The sequence below is a fragment of the Gavialis gangeticus genome, unplaced genomic scaffold (genome assembly GCF_001723915.1).
Source record: "Gavialis gangeticus isolate Ggan-Ray unplaced genomic scaffold, GavGan_comp1, whole genome shotgun sequence".
NCBI lineage: Eukaryota > Metazoa > Chordata > Crocodylia > Gavialidae > Gavialis > Gavialis gangeticus.
In genome coordinates this window covers 11,245,206-11,252,354 of record NW_017728997.1, presented here as the reverse complement: position 1 = coordinate 11,252,354, position 7,149 = coordinate 11,245,206, and the positions used below count along the sequence as shown (strand labels likewise).

The 7,149-nt window shown below is 41.0% G+C and overlaps 1 long non-coding RNA gene across 1 annotated transcript in view; it reads left to right on the top strand.

The window, feature by feature from the left end:
- The first annotated feature begins 2,579 nt into the window (after window positions 1–2,579).
- LOC109288974 overlaps window positions 2,580–7,149 on the top strand; it is a 12,652-nt gene continuing 8,082 nt past the window's right edge. The window contains exon 1 of the long non-coding RNA XR_002095269.1: window positions 2,580–2,592. This is a non-coding gene — a long non-coding RNA (uncharacterized LOC109288974). The remainder of the gene's footprint in view (window positions 2,593–7,149) is intronic.

Here is a 7,149-nt window from a genome sequence, read left to right as displayed (position 1 = left end):
GGTCCTGCCACTGGCTCCCCCTGGGTCCTGCTGCTGCTGGCTGCCTGTCATCTTTGACAGGCAGCCAGGGGCAAATACAAATTAATTTCTAACATTTTTAGGGGCCCCGCGGGCCAGGTAGAATGACCTGGTGGGCCAGATTTGACCTGCGGGCCGCAGACCCCCTGACATAATCGCTCTGCTAAGCTGCTGAAGCTGCGTCTCAAAATGAGAGAGGTTTGCCCCTTCTCTTTCCATTAAAAAGAGCCTACTCCAGAACCTCACTACACTTACAGCTACAAAGTTGTTAAATGGTAGCTTACATTTATTCACAATCAGGTTATATCCTTTTGTTCTTGTGCCAGCATTGCCCCTCTATGATAGCCCCTCCCCCTCAATTAATTTTACAGAGCAATTGGATCCCCCCTTATCCACTTCACATAGCTCGTGAAGCTTTCACATACTCTCGTCTTGACCTCCCCTGCTCATGCTATTGCCTTTTCTGCATCTTGTTCCATTTGAATTCATCTTTGTTGAACATAACTGGTCAAAACTGAATCCTCTATTCCAGATTCTTGGCAGAGAACTGTATGGGAGGAGGAGGGTCTTGACTACTAACATAATGCCTTTGCCAATCCACATCAGATAATATTGTTGTGATCCTTCAGCACCCTAGGAAGAAGCCATGCTGGCAAAGTTTTCTTCTGCAGCTGCCTCAGAACATCTGCTATGAGCATGTAAATTAGGGGCCAAACCCAGCTGCTTTGATTGGTGTAAATATTCCCAATCTTCCATGAGCATTTCAGTGATAGATAGACTAAAGAAGGATGGCAAGGTTTGGCCCAAAGTGTTTGTAAGTAGCAGAATTGTATTTTCAAATTTACATTTAAGCACATTATAAAATGTCTTGATTTAGTTGGTACAAAAATATCAGAAGACAGGAGTGCTAAAGATACTTACTCTTCTATTTCTGGTCGTCATGGTCTGACAACAGTGTATTTACCCTCAGATGGTCCTGTCAGTTGTTTCTTGTTAGCACATAAGCAACGCTTCTCTGCAGGAAAATAAAGAATGTGCCTGTGGGAACATTTGTGAAACACACCCTACTCTACATCCATCACACGGCAGTGAGTGGGGAAACCCATGAACAGAGCAACCATGCATCTCTACAACTCCTACATGCTATGCTGGGCATCTGGGCCTCATCTCAGTCTGCTCCTGCAGGCTGGAGAGCACTGAAGGTGGGAATGCATTGGAGGTGGTTTACCTCTGAAGAGTTCCTGTAGCCCTAACACCCAGCCTAAGTGGCACAAAAGGACATTTAGTTGACTTGAAGCGCATAGCAGTTATAGTTTGTGCCTGCACTGTTGGGTTTAAGTGGTAGTCATCTCACCCCCACGCTATTACTCATCCTTTAAGCACTTATCATCCACCATTTATGTGTGTACCTGGAATGACACATCATATATGTTCTGTGGTTTTTTTCAGTTTTGAAGCTAAAGCAAAAAGTGAAGAAAGTGGAGGCTGTTGTTTCCTGAAATAGGATTAGGATGTGTGGGGGGAACTGAGCCGCCAGTCGAACCCTGTAGGGAAGACACCCACAGAAACTGAATTTCTGCTGAACACAATACTTAGTGCATAAAAATTAATCAAGTACTACAATGACTTGCTTTATTCATAATACTTAATGGTCATGTAATAGGAGTTTTTATTCAGCAGTTAAAGTTCATAAGTGCAGGTTTTACATGTAGAAAGGTATTATGCTGATGGTTTAATTACACACCTTTTTGCACACTAAAGGAAATGGGTTATGCAGTTTTTATAATTAAAGAAGGACTTTGGAAGGGAAATGAACTTTGCAGTTAGCACCATAATGCTCGGTTTTTATCAGACGTTTTTGTTTTGGCTTCAGAAGCATCCAAGACTGCTTTGTACGTGGAAATTCTTGTAAAACTACACTAGGTGTCACGGGGAAGCTTTGCTATGCTACGTTGCATTTCTAAATCTTAAAACTAGCCGTGTTAAACAAGTAGCATCAACATCATGTGCTTTTGGAAGGCTCTTCAGTGCAATGCCTGAACAATTATATAAATTACAACTGTATCCAGCATGTCTAGAAACTGAATGGAGAAAAGTTTAAAAAGTAACTAAAAAATAAAACCCATTTCACGCCAAAGCATATAAAAGGAGACTGAAGCCTTTTTTTTCTTTTCTCGTTTTAATTTTTGCTTTCATTTACACTCATAGACGGCAAATATATTTTTGCCTGCTGTAAAGGAGGGAAAAAAAAAGCCAAAAATCAATTGAGTTCTTTGTTACTGGAGTCAATAGAAATACTCACAGTGTGTGAAGTTAAACACATACAAGATCAGGGCCTACTTTTGCCTTCCATTAGGGTAGTATATGACATTAAAGAACTTGACAATGCTGAAGTCAGTAGTGGGCCTCATAGAGCCTTTGCAACCTCTGCTTGACTTAGGGTTCATTTTGTGTGTGTGTGTGTGTGTGTGTGTGTGTGTGTGTGTGTGTGTGTATTTTTATGTCTATCTATATCTGTATATAGATAGATATAGATATAGATAGATCTCTTTCTCTCTCTCTCTCTATATATATGTAGTGAGTGAATGAGTGAGCATGCATGCATGGAGATGCAAGTAAAAATGTGCACTATGTGTGTGGGTAAAAGACACTGTCATAACACACTGCTATAAGTAAGTACGCTGGGGCTTGTCTTACAAGGAGCTTATTGTCATTTTTATTGTGGTAGCATCTAGGAGCCCCAGTCACAAACTTGCAATCCAAGCTACTAGGCACCATATGAACACAGAACAAAGTCCCTATCCCCGCGCTGCCCCTCACCATTAAGCCTTTGACAGCCCCAAGGCCAGTAGCCAGCAGGTTGCAGCAGCATTCTTGTAACAACCTCACATGCACTTTATCACAACTAGCACCGATTACATTTACCAGGTCAGTTGATAGTGGAAAGATGTCAGTCTCTACATAGGTTGTCTCTTCCTCAGTGTAATGAAGCCCTCTTCCATGGCTCTCCTGTAGGAGATCCTTAATATAATTCAGAAGCTAATGTTGTACATATACAGAGTAGAACAAGAAGAGCCTGTTTCCTACATCACTGGCCAAACCCAGGAATCACAGTGAGAAAGCACAACGGGATTTTTTTTTTTAAAACAAAATGGCATACTCTTACCCAGCTCATCATTAACAAATTGTGAAGAAAGCTGGAACAGCTAGGAGCTGACCCTATATCTTGGTCCTTGCTTTATCCTTTCAAGATTGGTGCCTTCACCTGTAAAAAATAAATAAATAAATAAATAAAAATCCTGCTGGCTGATTGGTCACCATCACGTTGCTCCACAGAGCTCCTGTCAGCTGAGGAACTGGCTTTCTGTGGTTGTAGGGGGCCCTAGATCATGAGTGCTTCCAAGCAGGTGCTAGATATATATATATATTTAATGTTTCAGGAAGCAAATGAGTTGCATGTTCCTTTGCCAGGTGGACATACCCGCAACAGGCGTAACAAGGCTGGGGCCATCACCTAAGGCATACTCAAGGGCCATGATGCAATTTGGGAGAAGCAGATGAGTTACTATGCATGGAGGAAAAAATGCTTCTATACTGCAAATTCCCACTGTGTGCCTGAGGTTGTCACACCTGCTGTCCCCCCACCCCAATTTTTTTTTTTTTAATTAGAGTAATTATAACAGGCTTAGCCAATTCTTGACTCAGGATGCTTCATCTCAAAGAGAGCATTATAGTAGGAGCATGCAACTAGACAAACATGTACCACTTCTGTAACTATAGCTTAAGTAGGCATAGAGTACAAACACCCTTGCCATGTACTGTAGCGCTCCCATGACGAGCCGCCACGTGCGAGGCGCTAGGTTCCAAAATTGTATCTGGTAAACATTTGAAAACGAGACCTCAATAATCCTCTGCAAGCTCGACCGTTTACCACTTAAAAGCTCCGTTCTGTAACAAGCCCAGCCTCACACTCCCTAAACCTAGAGGCAGAGTAACACTGGTAAACGTACAGAAATATTTTTACAATTTTATTAGAGGTTTTAATTCAGTGCTTTATCTGCCTCTGTTAGTCTGCAAAATAGCTTTAAATATTCAAGTGGTAATTAATGAATCTTTTATGTTGCAAATCAAACATTTTCATCTGTGCTATGGTACAGTAGCAGCGAGAAGGGAGGGATTTAAAGTATAATTGTTTCTACTGTTCCCTTTTCAGCGCCGAATGCCTTTCTACCCCTTATTATATCATTGGCTTTTGCTTCAGTTCATCAGCGCCGTGCCACCTCTTATCGTTCGATATTTGCTCTTTTCTTTTTTCTTTTTTTTTTCAGTTCAAGATTTCTTACTGCGCCGTTGCCAGAGACATTCCTGAGTAGATGGAAACTCTCTGAATGTGGAATTTTCGCATGAGTGCAAAATAATAAAAAGCATGTGTGTATTAAAAAGGGATCAACTTAATGGGAAATGAGCATTGGGTTACATTAATATTCTATTACAGTAAAAATCATATTTAATAAATTTTCTCCAGATTTTTTTCAGCATCTTACTGTATTTTTCTAAGTGGTATGCCAATCCAAAGAAACAGTGTATACGATACATTTGATTTATCCTAAGTAAATAACCTGCACGGCCCTTTATTTCCTGGTTTTAAAAAAAAATATATTTTTAAAGTGTAGAAACACACACCAGACTAAAATGTGTGCTTAGTTTCCATGTGCTGGGAGACAAAGTATTAGCCTTCTGCAGCTGAAAGCCTTTTTAAACAGGATTTTATTTTATTGACACTAGCTGTGGATTCTTACGTTATGTGGCAAGAATATAAGAATGAAAACATTGTAATTTAGCGTAAACCATAAAATTACACAGGTTCTAAAGTAATTACTTCGCCTATAAAGGACAATGTCCTTCACTTTCTTTTGTCATTACATAGAAGTAGGATGCAGGCGTTGCAGTGCGAATGGGCATCTGCTTTTCCTGGCTTCCATAACGCTCACCAAAGGATTGACACCTCCTTGATTGTACGCTCTATCAGCTGACCCTTGTTGTTCCATGACTCTAATTAATATTATACTCAGTGACATTTATGTATCAGAGCAATAAGCTAAACAGGAAACAATTTATGTCACCTAAAGCTTTTTAACAAATCGATGCAACTATTTGTAATTGCTTGTTTCACAAGATTAAAAGTACTCAGCCTTGATCTTCGCCCACAGTTTTGTGGCCAACATGACCTGTGCTTCCGCTGTAAAATAGGAGTGTTGGTGATCAGCACCTATTTCCATCAAGTAATCCATATTGCTAATATTTCTGGAATTTTAATGTAGTTACAATTTATAGCCGATCAAATGTGGTTACCTAAATTGCTGTTGCTAGTAGACAGTTTAACTGTCTTTATTAATTACAGTATAATTTAATGTTTGAGTACAGGCACTTGTGTTGGTCATTTTTACAGCTAAAGCAGTTATGCGCCTTATGACGAACCATTTTAGCATTTTCAATGGAAATTTGCTAATATGATGAGTGATAAAAATGTCAAAGTCTGGTAAATAATGGTTATTGCTTTGGCTGGAATTAATCCTTGAAAGGACGGTTACCTTCAAATTAACATTATAACTTGAAGAAAAAATGTTTTTCAGGCTCGTGTCCTACATAGAAAAAAGAAAATGACCACTGCAGTCTTCCAAGCAAACATCTTCACAATTCAAGATGCTGAGGGCTGATTTTATGGCGAGATACCAACGCTCCTTTAAACGAACTTATGCGTGGGGAAGAAAGGGTATTTTTGTTACCTCTCACATAGCACGCAGCGTCTCATCACGTCTTGTCTCTCTGAAACAGCTAATCACGTTAGTACAATTATGTTGCGACCATCAGTCCCTACTAGTGTGGGCTCATGTGCATGGCTCAAAGTCCTGTTGACTTGCATGGACTGTAAGAGTTGTAGTAGCAAGGGACCTCACTGGGGTATCAGCACCTCAGTCCAGTAGGCAACAGGCAAGCAGAGAAAAACAAGAGCCCTGCGCAGAAGTGTTTATAATCCTAATAGATTTAAGCACATGCTGGAGTCAGTGCTCTATACTCCAGCGCTGCAAGTGAATCCATATGGGTAAACCCCAGTGTCTGCGGAGATACGCCACGGGAGTCCAGGGGGCTCCACGCAGAGCCATTTGCTGGATCAGGGTTTCAACCTAAATATTTTACCACACTGAAAGCAGTGTTTGCACACAAAATAGGATTCTCCGCCAACACATCGTATTTCACCACATTTGTCAACCGCTTCAGCTGAGATGGAGGTTTGCAACAACAAACTTGGTAATATTAGAATGAGAAGTACTTCTGTTTGACAGAATTAAACACCACCACAACCAAGATGAAAGATGGCCTTGATTAACACGCGTTTACATGAACATTTAACATCATCGTTGAAGACGGAGCCTGATTAATAGGTCAAGAAGGGCTAATTATACTTTGTTGTGAGGGAGGAGCGTGTGTGTGCGTGCGAGACCACCAGCGTTACTGCTTGAAATTAGCTCGGGAACGTGTTGCACTCCATATGGCCCAGCTAAGCTAAACGGCACATTTTGATTGTCTAGAGGCCACATGCAATATCCGTGGGAGAGTGCAATGCACTCGTGTGCCTTGCAGCTGCAGAGCATGCCTGGGACTTCCTTTTTAAATGTCTTATGCTCTGGGCTGCTCTTTTTTCAGTGCAAAACCAAAAAAAAAAACCCCTTCCTGGAGTAACATGATACCACTCCTCATTTTTCATTTCAGAGATCTAGGAGAAGCTCGAACTTCTCAATCTGTCCTGTGTGAAGTGCTGCGTTTCCCTGGCAAAGGCCGTTTGAGGTTGCCAGAGCTGATGGTATTATTGCAACTCAGGAGCCAGCTGGTGTGATGCACCACAATGTGGCTGCCGGGCCCCGGAAGATAGGTTGCTTATTGCTCCAGTAATACCAATAAAGGTTACACACTTGGTTTACCAGCACACAGCCACACTTAAATGTGCTGCATTAAGACGGGTATCCAGGTTGTAGCCATATTGGTCTGGAGGAAAAGGCAATCAGGACTCGTAGTAGAGATATCTTTTATTAGACCAACAAGGTTTTTGCAAAAAAAAAAAAAAAAAAAAAA